Source organism: Varanus komodoensis, unplaced genomic scaffold, assembly GCF_004798865.1.
Source record: "Varanus komodoensis strain SLA01 unplaced genomic scaffold, ASM479886v1 scaffold4, whole genome shotgun sequence".
NCBI classification, from domain to species: domain Eukaryota; kingdom Metazoa; phylum Chordata; class Lepidosauria; order Squamata; family Varanidae; genus Varanus; species Varanus komodoensis.
This window is the reverse complement of record NW_025335941.1, coordinates 61,564,791-61,581,895: the sequence shown is the minus strand read 5'-3', so window position 1 is coordinate 61,581,895 and position 17,105 is coordinate 61,564,791.

Below are 17,105 nucleotides of genomic sequence, written 5' to 3'. Positions count from 1 at the left end.
TCCTAATGGTCAGAGGGTGGGAAAGAGGTGTGCCAATTCACGCCTCCAGAGGCATGGCTGAATACCCAAGGAATCGAGCCCAGATCTTTACAAGCTAAGCACTAAACCCTGCCCGCCTGGATAAATCTGCTTGATTTGCTTTCTTCTACATTCATTTTTTTAAAAAATGTGAAGTTCTTTTCATCATATTTATGAAGAAATTTTAGAAAAACAACCTGAATCAAATTTCACCCCATCACAAGCCTTTACATATTCCAGAAGAATCAACAGCAATGCTGGTCTCATAACAAAAGTCAGATAAGGAGGAAAGCCGTCTTGGTTAAGAAGCACAAAGTCCCAGCGTGCAGTGATAATTTGATTCAGTAGGTTACAAGAGGGCTCGTCTGTATCACCTTGCACAATCAGCTTTTATTCATAGGCTTCCTACAATGATTTCTGCTGCATTGTTCTTCACACCGCCATCATAAAATGACTGTTTCTAATCTTTCCCTGCTTATCTGAACAGGAAGCATAGAGAGGAAGTCTACAAGCTGGGAGGAAGTCCACAAATGCTCACAAAATGAAGGATGTACATCCAGCAAACTCCTTCCACATCTGCTGCAGCAGCACAAAACCCTCAGCAGATGGCATGGGGAAGGGATGCGGCTTGGGCAGTGATCACATGGGGGCTTCATCCCTGGAAAGCCTCCACTGGCCAAACCTCTTCCATGCCAGGTGTTGCAATCTAAGTGGGTGTGACCCATGGCGTGGAAGAGGGACACGGTTTGTGGACACCCAGGGCTTACCAGGGATGGAGCCCCATGGAACTGCTAGAGGTGTCCCACTTCAGTGGCACGTGTAGTGTTGGGAGTAAGAAGGACAACTGCTTTTGAGGAGGAGCAGGAGGAGGAGGGGAAGCATCAGCAGCCATACCATGGCGGGAAGCTTGGAATGTGGGCCTTTCCCAGACATTGAAATGAGAGAAGCAGAGACGCCTATCTCAAGGGCAGGCTCCCTGGGTGGGCAGGCAGTACCCAAGACGTAGAGGTGGCAGGAGCAGTCTTGGAGAAAGGACGTTCCTCAGACTCAGACGAGGTGGCCATGGCTCTTGACTCCATGACGTGTTGTTGGCAGAGGAAGGCAGCCCAGTTAGAGGATCGGCACGTGGAGAGGAGTCGTGCTCATTTCCAGAAGTTCCCTCCCAAAGGGACGGGCCCCAGGCATGCTCCTAAGGAGTGTGCCTGGAAGTGAATACTCGATAGGGTTCAACAAATCACTTCCAGCATGCTCAAAGATTCATTCTGGAGGGTTGTGCATCTGGAAAACACTCTGGTCCACAAAGAACATTTTGAAAGAAAGACCTGTGGCTTTGAATGCGCAAAAGAAGGCACTCCAGCTCATGACATGTAGCAGCCATTCGGCCTTCTGCAGCAACCCTGCTAGCAGGCACATGGGGCTTACCAGGAATGGAGCCTCACATGACCTCGAACAATTCTCCACTTCTGCATCAGGTGCGTCAGATGGCACAAGAAAGGGATGCTGCTTGCATGGCACATCGGCCGAATTCGGTAAGTGACCCCTGAAATGCACTCCCAGAAACCCAGACAAAGTATTTCCACCCCCAGACTGATTCCTCACATATTGGGGCCACATTTGCTTTAGAAATAGACTTGGGACAAATATCGAGTCATTTTCCTGGGGTGGGGGCATGAAGTTTGTTTCTCCAGGCTTAATTCTTTGTCTGACCATGGAGGTTCACCCCCTCTACGCACACATTCTCACACACCTTGCAGAGGGTGGGGGAGAGGGGTGGATATGAGATAGGCCTGGACTCAAGTCCTCACTTGGCCAAAATGTAACCCTGACCCTACGCACTGCAGTCACGACCACAAATTTCACTGAAACTTGCATTTTAAGGACCTCACTACTTGCCTTAAATTAGCACCAACCCGCTGCAAAAGGGCTGGAGCGCTTGCTAGAATTCCATACAGAAATGATGTCCAACTGTTCCCAGATGTGGAAAAAATAAAGCAGTACATTAAGGGGTCTGCTTAGTATAGGGGGCAAAGAGGTAATTGATCCTTGGGTTGGGTAGCTGCCTGGCCCCTGGATGCACTGCACCTAAGCAGCCTTGCTAAGCAGCCTTCTCCTTGCACACAGACAGAAACAGATGTGGGGAGGGGGGGAGAGGGAGAGAGAGAACTTCCCCATCATAATAGAGTGAAATGCTCAATTCTTTGCTCCATCAGGACTGTACCAGATGCCACCTATCAGATCAGTGTACACTTTACAATATGTATGTTAATTAAATGTTTCCAGCTGACTGAATGGTTTTGTTATAATCTCCACAGACATTTCAGCTCTGCATCCTTAATTGCAATGTCTCAGGTCAAGTGGATAATAATGCATTTTCTCTAGTGGTAGCGAAAGGGGAAAAACAGGGAGGGGGGAGAATTTACCCCTTGATTCTTACTGCCGCACGCCTTATATGTCAAAGCAGCAAAGCCCTTGTGAAATTCTCCCCCCATAATGAGGTAATTGTTCCACTGAAAGCTATTTGCCTCAAATTAAATAGACTCCTAAATTATTTTAATTTCTGTCTCTTCTAATTAGCACCATTTTGTGTCTGTTTCATTTGAACACAACCGTTGTGCAGAATCGGTACTTTCATCTTCAGGAAGCTGTTTGTTACACCCGAGGTCTTTGGGGACTTATTGCAATTACAATGGAATTGATTTTATGACAAAATTCTTCTTCAATACCCCCACCCATCCACAGCAGACAAAAGAAAGACAAACAAAATGGATCCCATTCACCAAAGTATTTTTTCACATCAAAAATATTTCAGAAAAGTTGCCCCCTTTAGGGATGGGCAAACCTGCCAAGCTCTGTTACACTCAATTGCTCTCTATCCTCCTCTTTTTTATTCTGTATTGCAAAGTTCATTCCATCCCAAATCCACACTGAATTTATTCTTTTTTGCATTCTTTACTTTTGCTTGCTAAAAAGTATGGATTTTGAAAAGCAGAGCTTCTGTATGCATTTTTAAGATGTGCAGTTCACCAAATGCTTTGACAGAGGTGCTCAACTTTTTCAGCTGTGAGTGGGTCGGGGAGAGATGCATCCCAAACTTCAAGAATCTATTGCATGGCCTTTGGAGTTGTGCAGCTTATATCACTACAATGTATGTTTCAAAACCCCTTCAGTGACTGAGAAACTGCATTTCAGTGATAAGGCATCTATGCCCTGCTCCTAGACCTGGATAAAAAAATGCAAACAGTAACGAACGAAAGACAGACAGACAGACAGACAGGAAAAGTTTCCAAATTCCCAACCTTGTGATCACATTCAAAGAATTTCTATTTTGAAAACGTGTACTTTAAAATATGCATTTTGCAAATAGTATGTATATTTCACATTTTAGTCACTCGGGAGAAAGTGTACGCATCTAAAAATGTGTGCAGAAAAACATGCAGTTTCTCCTTTTCAAGGCCTGTGGACTAAAAGAAAACAGGTAGCAAACAAGTGGTGTGAGGGGAAATGAAACGTGGGGGAAATTGTCTTAAGAACTTATGTAGATTAAACTCTTCCATGTTTCTAGAGTAGGAATCCACCCAAATCTGGGCCCCATAAAATAACTGCACTAAAAATGTATCTCCAAAACCTTTGAGTGGTAATGTATTAGTTGCCCCTTTTTGTGTAAAAAAACAAACAACCAAACAGGCTGGCAGAATTTTAGCACCCGGTGATGCCTTCTCCACCATACTTTTCTGATGGACTAACCAAAACCCTGTTGATCGAAAAACCATTCTGAGGTATCAAATTATTCAATTAGCTCTTTATCCAAAAACCATCTGTGGAGCTGTGTTTTCTAAATAACACCATACGATTAGCTTTATTGTGATTTACAGCCAGGTGTTCTTCATGACAATCCTTAGTAGAGACGAAGCAAACTATGGGCATTCTTGGCAAACTTGCGTATTCCTTGTCTTCCTGTCTTTGGGAAGGTCCCAGGTTTGATCTCTGACACCTCCAGTTTCTTAGACAGGAAAAAGAAAACTGATGATTTCATGGCATGGTCACTATCTTTGTTCCAAAAAGCCACTACCATCCAGACTCCTGCTGTGGTCTGACTTTGAGGACCTACTTCAGCTTCAAGGACACTTGCGAAGATCTAAAACCACTTGAGATGGCTTGGAACATCTTGGATGCCTCAGCTATGGACGGTATACAAAGCTTGTACTCTCCTTCTGTGTGGACTCTTGGCTCCTTGAGTAGGTTGGGGTTGGGGTCAGGCCCTTGTGGACCTCCAAGATGGAGCACCATGTAAATTTCAGTAAGGCACAACTTACCTACAGAATGACTGGGGAAGGTCACTCTGAGGCTGTTATCGCTGATGCTTTTCTTAGCAAGCTTGAAAGCCATGAGAACTTGGCTTGTTTTCAAGGGGCATTTTGGGGCTTTGGCTTAGAGGATGGGAAAATGTGCTGCAGTGGTTGGAGCAATAACCTGGGACTCAGAAAAGCCAGGTTCTAGTGCCTGCTATGCCCTGAAGCTCACACTTAGCCTGACTCACCTCACAGGGTTGTTGCTAGGATAAAACGGAGCAGAGGAGGATTACATCAGCCACTCTGGGTTCCTTGTAGGATAAAGGAAATTGTCTCAATGCAATCAGTAATGAATAAATTTGAAAGAAAATATTGCCACCGGGGCAAGGCAAGAGATCAGTGCTACACATAGGAAAGCACCATATATTTTAATTTTATTTATTTATTTGGGGTAATTTTAGGCCATCCAATCACAGTGAGTCTCTAGACAGCTCCCACATAAGCCATACAGGTCTCAGTGGGAGAATGATTAAGCAGCTGCCCCTTCGAGCTCTGTGAGACAGACTTCACAATAGACATGTATCGATATCCTCCTACAAATGCTTCGTTTTGGCAGGACTGTGGATGCGATCGGGTTGCGAACGAGGGTGGCTCTGCTCCTGCTTCGCTGCTCTTCAGCGAGCTTTAAACAAAATACCCTCTGCATTCAGCTTGCTGCATTCTGCATATTTTCACTGCAGCTTCCTCAAGGAGGCAGGGCTTTCGGTGCAAGGCCTGTCACATCTTAATGGCACTTTATTCTTCCTCAAGGTAGTGCTCTTCAGACTTCACGCTGTGCAGCGTGAGATTATAGCCATCATAGCTAATAGCTGTTAAGGACATGATTGAGTAATCCTATCCATCATGTCCTTCCTGCTCCAAAGCCCTCAGAACTCAGAGATTCCTGTGTCCTACAGGTTGGATCCAGAAGGACAGGAGAAGCGGGAGGAGGAATCTTGGCTTCCCTGGTGATCTTTGCTAGCAAGAGCAGCTTGGAGCAGTGGGGAAAGAGATGGGAAGAGGTCTGGGAATGTTTTGTAACCTGGCTTCCCATTTCTCCTGCTTTCACACCCACCAGAACATCCCTTTTCTTCCTCCTCCCAAATCCCAGGATTGCCCAAATTCCCCTCTTGCCAGTCCAGGAGTGGGCCAGCCAGGGAAAGAAGGGTCGTTCAGGTGAATGACTGGGTCAGGACGTGGTGTCAGAAGCAATGCTTCGGGTTCCTCGGCCACGGCACCCAGTTTCTTGCCAATGGGGGGCAGGTGGTTAAGCCCCCCCCAAACTTGTCCTGATGGGGAAAGTGAGGGGGGAGGATCAGGGTGTTAGAGGTACTGCAGGGGCTGGCAGGACTCCTACGAAGAGGGGGCTGGTATCAGGGAAGATGGGAGAGAGGAGGAGGCTGGGGGACCCAAGGAAAGGCTTCTGTGGTTCTGCGCCTCTCCACTGCACGGTGCTAGAGCAATGCACAGAAATCAAGAAACCAGCAAAGCTACAGCGTGAAAGATCATCAACTCTGACAGGCCCAAACTCACAAAAACACGTTCCCACAACAAGAAGGCCAGCAGCTGGGGCTAAAGAGGAACTCCAGATCTGCAGATAAATGAGGAACAAGACAGAAGTCAGGCCGCGAGAACAACCACCAAGACTAAGGACACACGTTAATGCCCCAGAAGACTGAATCACTCAAGCAAGGCTTGACTTTATCCCAAGCCTTTCATTTGCGCAGGATGGTGGAGTCAATAGTCCAGGACCTAAAGGTGGTTGAGGGAACTGCTGCCCCCTGCAATCCCCTGGCTCACCACAAGGGGAGACACACAGATCGCAGCAGCTCCCAAAAGGACGTTGCCGAGCTCTCTCTTGCTACGTTGGAACAGCAGAAATGTGCATCTGAGAACAGGAAGCTCAGCATTCCAGCTTTTCATGTACTCTCCTAACTAGTGATGTGACAGATTCTTCCAGATTTCCCCTCACCACAAAAAGTGTGTTTGTGGGGGGGGGGGTGTTCAAGCACTCCTATTGAACACTCATACAACCTTTGTGTGGGTAGGGGTTGAACTTCCAAACAATCCAATTGGGTTTGATCACCCTTTTCTGTCTATCCCCCACCCCATTTTTCCCAACTTTAAAAAAGGGGAATTTACTTTGGGAAAAGAGGGGCATGGAGATGCAGGAGAGGAGAGTAACATTTGTAGAGATGCATCAGTAAACTTTTTGCTGTTCGTATTGCTGGTGAGATTTATAAGGAGGACAGGGCTGCAGTGACAGCAGAGTAGATACTCCCTTTTGTAGCAGAGGTCCAACTCAAAGGACTCTGACCCCCCCCCCCCCACTCAAAATGAAATAAGACCAACCTTCTGGGTGTCAAAGGAGGGAAGAAAAGTTTGCAAGTTCAGCTCCCCCACCATTCCAAATCTTTAATAATTACTCACCCAAAACTTGGCATGAAGGCAGCTGCAAAGGAAATCTGATATGGCAGGAAATTAAAAAAAAAAACTGTTCTGGTAGAATAAACGTGCTGATTGTTCATGCTACAGAACCACATAAAGGTGCTGATGGAAGAAACTTAGGATGCAATCCTGCAGGAAGGGGACTCAGCACCCATGTAGGGCAGAAAAGCACAGATAGGATCTTCAGCTCCCTGCTCTTTCTGCCCCGCAAACTGGCTAGATGGCCTGTGACACAGGAAGGAAGGAAGGAAGGAAGGAAGGAAGGAAGGAAGGAAGGAAGGAAGGAGGGAGGGAGGGAGGGAGGGAGGGAGGCTGGAGCTCCACAAAGGTCCATCGTATTCTGCTGGACCCCATCACTGTCCCCTTCTCCCCCATGGAATATAGCCTCTTTACCCCTTTACTGAGGTCACCATTATGAGCTTGGCAAAGGATCCTGCATGGTGCCATTTCCATGCTGGCTGAGAACTGTGGGGATCGTCCAAGTGCAGAACCCCAGTTCCAAGGTTGGAGCTCTTTTCACTTCCTGGCAAATAGATGGGAAAGAAATGGAGGTAGTGACAGATTTTATTCTCCAGGGCTCCAAGATCACTGCAGATGGGGACTGCAGCCAAGAAATTAAAAGACGCTTGCTCCTGGGGAGGAAAGCTATGGCAAATCTAGACAGCATACTAAAAAGCAGAGACATCACCCTGCTGACAAAAGTGTGTATAGTCAAGGCTGTGGTTTTCCCAGTTGCAAAGTATGGCTGTGAAAGCTGGACCATAAGGAAGGCTGAGCGCTGAAGAATTGAGGCTTTTGAATTGTGGTGCTGGAGGAGACTCCTGCAAGTCCCCTGGACCACAAGGCGATCAAACCGGTCAGTCCTAGAGGAGATCAACCTTGACTGCTCTTTAGAAGGCCAGATCCTGAAGATGAAGCTCAAATACTTTGACCACCTAACAATAAGGAAGGACTCCCTGGAGAAGAGTGTGATGCTGGGAACAAATGAAGGGAAAAGGAGAAGGGGACGGCAGAGGATGAGGTGGCTGGATGGAGTCACTGAAGCAGTCGGCGTGAGCTTGGGTGGACTCCAGGGATGGTGGAGGACAGGAAGGCCTGGAGGAATGTTGTCCATGGGATCGCAATGGGTCAGACACGACTTTGCGACTAACAGCAACAACAAAAACAGCATTGGGCCTGCCTGGCCCCATCCTTAAGGTCCTCTCCTGCAGGGCATTCAGTTAGTATGCTGAAGCCTCATTAGCTGCCTAACCAGGACTTACAATTTAATTTGTATCATTGCAGCTTTTTAAATGTGCTTTGATCTGGTTTTAAATTTGTGTGTGGACACCTTTTTATAATGTTCTTCATGTTGCTGGAATTTTGCATGCCATGTCTCGGTGTTGTTGCAGACTCCGTGTGTCGGATGCTTGTGTTCCTCAGCCTTCAGATAAGCAAGCTTCAGGGCAGAGGAGGCATAAGGACAGTGGCCATTAGGAAAAGCAAGTCTGAAATCTCAGAGGCTGTTTGTAAAAGCCAGAGGCTATTGGCCTGGAGTTACTGATCAGATGATCGGACAGATGTTAAGGATGCACCCATGTAAGCTCCAAGACTGCTGAGAACTGACAGCCAGTGTGGTGTAGTGGTTAGAGCATAGAACTGGGGACCTGGGAGATCCAGGTTCTAGTCCCTCTCATCCATGAAGCTCACTGAGCCAGACACTGACTCTCAGCCTAATTTACCTCATGGGATTATTTCCTGTGAGAATTACCTAGAGAGGATGAGGATTATATAAGCTACCTTAGGTTCCTTGCAGGAAAAAAAGAAAGGATCTGAATTTAAGCAAAGAAGCAAACTGCATTATCAAGATGGCCTTCATACTGATTCTGAAAGTTCTTATCAGGGAGAATTGGGTTGGAAATCATTCATCTAGAAGTATCCAGTTTCTGTAGCATGGACAGATCACTGCAGCAGGGTTCTGCATGTGTTGCTTTTATGTAGATCAGCTGCATGTGTGGGAATACAGAGGTCCTTCTTGCTGGTACCCATCACAACATGCAAACCTGCAGTGAGAGAATATGTTATTCACAGTATGTGATCGGAGAAGGTGAGGACATTTGCAAGAAACATTTCTGCTTTGCTATGCATGGGATTCTCTTCTAGGTGAGGTACGAGACAACATGCACAGAATAAAAGAAAAACTGCTTTGGAAACCAGCCCTTTGATGCCGCTCTGGTCTCATAAGGAAAAGAAAGAAGAAACAAGATATATTCTGCTTGCAACTGGCTCCAGTGACTCAGAGCAGCTATTGTCTCTGAAACATGATGCACGTTCCCATCTGCATCCCAAAATCAGCTGGCTAAAATAGGATTAGATTAGCATCATGTGATGCCGATGTTGACATGCACTCTGATGTCCAGCTGCCAACACATCCGATAGTTCTGCACATGGCTCTCCCTTGCTGGATTAGGGCGAATATTAGAACATTTGTATTTCATGTTTCCTCTCATTGAACCAGGCTCTGGGATAAGATCATGAAAATAATTGGCTTGCTCCAAGCTGCAGAGAATTTCCCAACTCTGAGAACAGGCTGTTTCTGCTGACAAACCGACTTCCTTTTTTACCCACCAAACCTGATTCGTGTGCACATAAAATCTTTCTTGCTCATCCTTCTTTCCGATCTTTCCTGCATTGTTTCTTTGGCTCTAGAGATGTGTGAGGACTCTGCCTGGGGTGGGTGGGAATCAGTTGGATTCCCAGGCTCTGCTCCCACGACTCTGGTCCACTTTCCCATAGCCATGAATCTGAGTTCCTGGTGAACAAACCCAAGATTGCAAGATGTTCGCTGGTGATCAAGTCCTGTGTGCAAGCAGCTACATAGACTTCATTTGTGCTGCTGCGCATGACGCAGAAGAAGGGTCGCTGGCTCCGTTACGACATGGTTCGAAGGTTCGGCTCTCTTTCTAAGGGAGGGCTGAGCATGAGACTAAGTCTGTGAGTGGCAGAGAGACCAATTCCTTCTGTTCGGAGTGAGAAAGTCAGCTCTTGGAGCATATTCTCAGGGCCCGCTGATTGGGATTTAGAGGAGGAGGAAGAAGAGCTGGAGGTGGCCTTGGAGTGTCGGCCAATTCCAGGTGTTGAGATGAAAGAAGAAGAGGTGTTTGTCTCTCCTTCTCTTCTTCAGGCTCTCCAACTGTTCTGGGAATGACTAAGATGTGCATTAGTCATTTGGGAAGGGATTTGGAACTGGTTTCTCAGATAAAGACCTTGCAGGTATGACTCTCGATCTCATGATGCAACATCAGCAGAGGAAGACAATCCAGTTAGAAGATCAGAGTGTGGAGAGGAGGCATGCTCATTTCCAAAAGTCCTCTCCAGCAAGAATGGGTCCCAAACATACTCATAAAGAGAGTTCCTAGAAGTAAATACTAGATTGCAATACTCTATCTAGTAAAAATGCATATACTGGAAGAAATATACACAAAAATGCAAACCAGCTTTTCATGCAAACATTTACTGAAAAATGCCGAAGTTCAGCAGTATCTAAATTTAAAACTGGAAAAATAAGAAAATTGGGTCTTCTAGAGGAGTTTGAACATGTAACCTCGTCACTCGTGGTCAGAGCATGTGTTCTACCACTGGCCTCTTTCCCCCCATTTTTTCTAGTGCATGGTTTTAATATTACCAAAGATGTGATGTTATTCCTTTGTCCTTGAATATAGCACTGCTGAAATTATGGCCTTTTCCTGTGACTTTCTCAGATATAAAATCTCTCTCACACACACCCCACTACACAATTAAATTGGTTTCTGCAAACAATGTTTAAGCCATAATAGCAGGTAGGTGCTTGTTTAGGAACACCATAAATGTTCCAAAGTGGAGTTCGTGGTTTTCCAAATATGCTGTAAAGTTGTTGCACTGAAACTCTGTCCCTGGTATTCTTTTGACAGCCAGAAGAAGGAAATTGAAGATTGAAAAGGATTGTAGAAACCTGCCTTTTTAAAACAGCTTCAATAAAAGGAGTTTATTTATTAGAGTCTCTCCTTTTTGATTCTGGTGAGCACTTTATAAGGCTCATCACTCTCTTTACTGGACTTGGCCCATCATGGAAGGGCCTTGTCATCTCTGTTGAGCATGTTCATCAGATTATTATTTTTTAAGTTGGTTTCTGACTGTAACTCCTGGATCAGTGGTTTCAGAAACTGGGTCACTTACTTTGCAATTCACTACCTGCTTCCGGAGATGAACGCAGAAGAGCCTACTTCTGAGTAGGCATGCATAGGGTTACATTTCAACAGTGCAATCATATGTTTGTCTACCGGGATGTGCGCTCCATGGAATGCAATGTGATTTACTCCCTGATCAGGTTGGGATTTCTCTGACCCTTCCCACATTTGTGTGTGTGGTTCTGTAGAATTGTGGAAGGTCATGACTGGCTCTGGGGCTTGTAGCCAAGGACCTGTGTGCAGCTTTCAAATGAAGTATATCAAAAGTGGGCAACTTAAAAAGGTCCAGAAACCAATTTCTACCCCCATCCATGGTTTTTACCCCCATATTCCTGTTGTCACCATGGCACCAAACCAAATTTGACCTCTTTCAAGGTTCTGCAGCAATTTCCCTCTGGAATTCAGATGATTTTCATCACTGGCAGGACACCACGTTCATGCCAGGGCCATAAAGAGATGGAAGGCATGCATAGTTAACGTTTCATGGGAGCTAGATAAGCTCATGAGAGCAGAATTGACAAAAATGATGCTGTCCAATTTGGAGCACATCATGAGAAGGAGAGACTCACTGGAGAAGACACTCCTACTAGGAAAGTTGGAAACAGAAGAAGCACAGGAAGACCAAATGGGAGATGGATGGACTCCATCGAGGAAGCCACAGCCTGGAATTCATGAGAGCTGAGCGAGGCTCTCAAGGGCAGGACAGTCTGAAGGACACTCATTTACATCACCATAAGTCCGAGACAACTTGACAGAATGTAACAACAAGATATGCTCATCAAATGGGCAGGGAGAAGGTAGATCAAGCCAGAATCTGTCAGTAGATCTCTGGGTGATTTGCAGCAGTTCTTCAAACATTTCGGACTCCCTACACTTTTGCAGGAGCAAGGAAAAATGCAAGGCCAGCCTTGTGTTATCAATATCAGTCTGCCTTTCTCATCTGTAAAATAGAAATACGGATTGACCAGGTATTTGGCTCTGTTGGCACTAATGTTGCCTTAGAATCCCTGATTTCTGGTAACTCAGACATAGGACTCTAACTGTATGATTCATGGCAGCTGGTAGATAGTGAATATTATTCCCTGACACGTCATTATGGGACTTCAGCATTCTAATACAACACACACATAACAGACTTATGTCCCCATAAGCCATCTCAGTTTGGATGCAAATTTAATCCAACCTAGAGTAGACCCAGGGAGATCAATAGAAAAGTTGTGACTGACCTAACTCTAATTTATTTCAATGCATCTGCTTTATGCATGACTAAATTTAGATCCAGGATTTGGAGCATGGAATTAGCAAAGGTGTCTCCTGTGGACACTCTAAATCTAGAAATGGTAGGGTGTACAAAGCCAATTATTTCATGCCATTTCTTACCTTCTTGAGTGCTCTATGCAAAAAAGAGAATGGGGCATTGTTTGGTAGGTCGTTTGCATAAATCCTTGTTTTACAGTAGTTAGATGTAGATTTCTAGAAGGGAATTCAGCAAACAGGGAGGGAGAGATGTTCAAACCTTCCACTTGCAAATGTTTCGGTCATCTGCTCCAAACGGCCTGTCCACTGGTCTACCAGTGGTGATAGATTGAAAGAGGACAGAGCCCTCTGCAGGCCAGTCTTCAAAAAGGCAGCCTACAGGCCCCCACCCTGATTTGGGGACAAACTGCAGCTTGAGATACAATCCTACTTTAGTAGAGTCTGGAAGGTTTTCATGGTTTAGGTCTCTCAGCACATGGATGAGGCCCCCAGTATGTCCAGGGGAAGATAAGGTTAAGCCTCACTGACACAGATCTCCCTGATCATGAGGGTTTGTGTCTCAGAGGCACAGGAGTTGAGCATTCTGAAACATGCTGTAGCAACCTTGGTCTCCAACTTCTGCACCTGGCCTGGATTTCTTAACTGAGCCTTGGTTAGGTAGACTGGGGTTAATGAACTCAGTTTCAGTTGTGATCGGCCAAATCATTTGAGTTGGACTCACAATGTTTCCAATCCTGGCTGTTTCCAATCCTACATTTGGAGCAAGGAAAGCTGGGACAGGCTCACATTAAGCCTATCTAGGATTTCCTCATTGCTCTGGTTCTTCCCTGTTTGCTTTCCTCCACTGCTTCTTGCTTCCTGCTAGTTATACGCCTGGGGCTATTCATGTTGTTTGACATGAATGGATAGGAATGGGCGCGATCTACGCTTTCTAGTCCAATGTAAAGATTGCAATTTAGTTATCTACCAACTTTCTTCTACTTCCTTCTTCTCAACTAGTAAAACACACTGCAAATGCCTTGAAAGGTGCACCCTTGGAAAGCAAGAACAGTTAGAGGGTTTTTTTTCAGGGGGTTGTATAAATTAGGGATGGGTATGAGTTTTGTTTGGCCCACATTTTTAAGACAACTGACCTAATTGGCAACTCCTAGATTAATCTGCAGATCACATCATAGAGCTATCCTTCAGACTGTACACCTCCCCAAACTTTGAAATACTGCTCTCAAATCTACGTTTCCCTGCAGAAATACATATTTTAGGGGAAACGTTGACAAAAATGTGTATATTGGGAAAGATGGCAAGTGAAAACAAATGCATGTATTTTTGATGAACATATTGAACTGATGTTGGATTCCACAGTCAGTATTAAGACATGCAAAACTGACATAGACCAAAAAGAGTCTGATGCACCCCTTAAAATACATTAACGGTCTAAACCCTCAGAACAGATCCTTGTAAGCCCCCATATTTGGAGGTTTGTGAGAATCCAATGCAAGACACAAAGGGCACCAGCAATGAACCCAAATGCCACTGCTACCTCACACCCTGTGTTTTATCTAGATGGCTGTTTCCAGCTGCCAAGAGTTGGGGCCAGTGGGAAGAAAGCTGAAACTGGAACCTGAATTCTGCAGGCCAGCCCTCTCCTTCCACCCCCTATCATATTCAGCCCCATCCCTCTCCAACACCCAGTTGTGACCTCAGAGGAGGGGCAGCCAGTACAGTCTGTGTCATCTGCAGGGGGTGAGATGAAGCGAAGACCTTCAAAGACTGGGTGCCTTGGTCCTCAGACTCCCCAAATCCTGTGATGTCTCGATGGTGTCAGGACACCTAAACAGATGTATCTAGACATGCATTGAAATGTGACTTTTCATGCAGATTATTATAAAGATGAATTGCAAATGAAATGGTGCAAAGCAGACCTCTGGGTCAGCCTGGGTGGAAGAAAGTGGCACGGACTAGAAATAGAACCAATTCAGCCATCCCTATCTATATTCCCATATTCCTGGATTTCGTGAGTTCCATGAACCTGCCCTTTGCCTCCCTGCCCTACAGCATCCTCGACTCAAGATCCATGAACATCTTTCAAATCATGTATCGCCCTTGGAGATTGTTGTGGGTGGCGCAGCATAACCCTGATTGCTTGTTCTGCTGTTGAAGTGTCTCTTTGTTTTGTAGATATCTGCCTTCGAAACTCTTCTCCCCCATGCCAGTATTGTTCCCCTCAATGCCGAATAACACCCTGTTCTCACATTATTCTGGCTCAAGCAAAAGCTGAAGAATTTTGCAGGTAGGAAAAAGGTTTCAACAACCACTAGAAAAAGTCCCCAACCAGAGTTTCATGCATGTAAAATCATCTCCAATGATCTCCCCTTACTTCAAACAGATTAGCACAGAATGTGGTAGATTATTTCCCCTCCACCAAGCTAGGTATATGGTAGCTGTCCTAGAAATCAACTGATGCAATGTGTTTGGAACGGCATCTCAAAGAAACTAGGCTTTATTCCAGCCAGTCATGGGAAGGGTTTAAAAAACTCTGGGAGAAAAAGCACAGCTCAAATATTTGTACACTTCAGGAACTTTAACTGGAGTATGCCCAGAACTTCTGATATGTGCCTGCTTTCTTCATAGGAAACTCTGCAACTGTGAGCTCTGCAGGTCAACCCGAGGTTGCATTGTCTTATAACTCTAATGTGCCTGCTAATCTTCTTTCTCCTTCCCACCTTTCTGCTTCAGCAATTTACACATTTCTTTCCCACAAGGGCTACTACAAAAGAAGAGGCAGGAGGCCTGAGCCTTTCTACTTCTACAAAGCCAACCCAATTGTTCCCTACTATGATCTTCATAATCCTATGACCCTTCAAAATTCACTTTGAACCTCATGTTGGTTTGCTCCCATTTCCTTTTTCATCCTGGTTTCCAGTTCCATCGAATTAGAAAAACGGTGCATTTCTGAGCATAATTGCCAAAAGTCTGCATTTTTCCTCCACCGATTGAAAAGTAAAAAATGTACTGGCTTGTTTTTGTTTTTGGAAAATGCACATTTCAAAGCATGTATCTTTCTTTAAAATACAGGGCCTTTGGGGAGGACGATGCGATTAAAAAAGCACATGTTTAAAGCATCCCAATTATGTCTTTGTCCAAAATTGTGAACAGATTCTAGTTGCACGATTCTCGAAAAGAAGCAACATACTTTTACTTCCACAAGCTGAAAAAAATGTTGGTGTCCTTGCTCAGGAAAGCCAACTGCAGAACTCAAGAATAAAAAAATGTTTACAAGAAATCAGAACTGTCAAATATACCCCAACATCCTGTTGGACTTTGGAGGGCAAAAGTTATATGTGTCCTACTGACAGATTCAACAAGAATGGGGAAGTTTGGTTGCAAAAGGGTCCCTGTACATGCTGTTGCTCTCACGAAAAACCGTGCTTGCCCAACAGTCTTTTCTGGAGTGAATGCAATTAATTGCAGTTAATCATAGCCCTCTCCCTTTTACTGCTCCTTGTATTGTCTTCATTGGTTACTATAGTCAGAATGGTTTTTAATAGTGCATATTATAAGCTATTTTATTGTCCTTCCAGTAAAATTCTTTTAAAAGCATACTTAATTGTGGTTCCTACTATTTATATGTGAATTGCTTGCAGGGCAACTATTATGATGACGACATTCCATTTCTACCCCTCCCCTTTTTTCCTCGTGCCGGGAACTCCAGGTAGCTTGCAAGGTTTTGCGCCTCTACAAATTATCCTTGTAACAACAACCCTGTGAGATAGATCAGGCCGGGAGTCTGTGACTGTTATGCCCAGTGGGCTGCACAGCTGAGTGGGGCTAGAGCCGCACCCCCCAAGTCTCAGCCCAACCACAGCATCATACTGGCTGCCCATAGCTATCTCAACTCCAAAGCTTACAGGCATCCTAGAAAGCGGAGGAGAAGTGTGGCAATGAAGGTGACCTCCGTCTTTCCCCCACCCTGCAAGACCCTTAATCGATTTCCCCCTTCAAGGTCTTTTGCCCTGGAGTGTGTGGAGAGAAAGCCACAGAGCCACAAACCTCCCACGGCCCAGCCAGTGAGGTGGGGTTCCCACTGCTCCTATGAACCTTAAGCAGGCTGTCTGCATTACTGAAGCCTCTCTCCGAACAGGTGAAGCACCTTAGACCATTCCTTTGATGCTCAGACTAAAGTCGGGAGTTGATAGTTCCGCTCACTGACATCAGAGTGACCTCCTTCCATTGCCTCCCCACCCAAAAATCCTCTCTTTGAGGGATGCATTGAAGCTCCATGGAAGCCACCTGTTGGGAATGAGAGAGGTGGCTGCTTTGGGAGCTCTTGCTCAAGGGTTGCTGGCTGGGCTGCTGAGGAATCAGAATCGGAATGTGAAGCAGCACCTGGAGAAGCCTTGGGAATGTTGGCCATGCCAAGACACTGAGATGAGAGAAGTGGGGACGCTCATTTCAAGGCCAGACACCCCAGGTGGAAGGCAGTCTCTGGTAAGAACCAGGGGCCTTGGAGCAGGAGGGTTTCTCAGACACAGATCAGGCATCCCTGGCTCTTGACCTCATGACTAGTTGCCAGCAGACGAGGGTGGCCCAGTTAGATGATCAGGGCACACAGAGGAGTCATGCCTGCTTTCAGAAGGCCACTCCCAAAGGGATGGGGCCCAGGGATGCTCATGAGGAGAGTTTCTGGAGGGGAATACTAGATTGGGTTCAAAACAACCACTCTGTGCATGCTCAGAGATGTATTCTGGGTGTGTTGTGCTTTGGAGGCAATAAAGGATGCTTTGTGAGGAAGAAGGTCTGTGACTTTGAATGCCCGAAGGAGGAGGCCCAGCTTGCAACACCATCCCTCTGG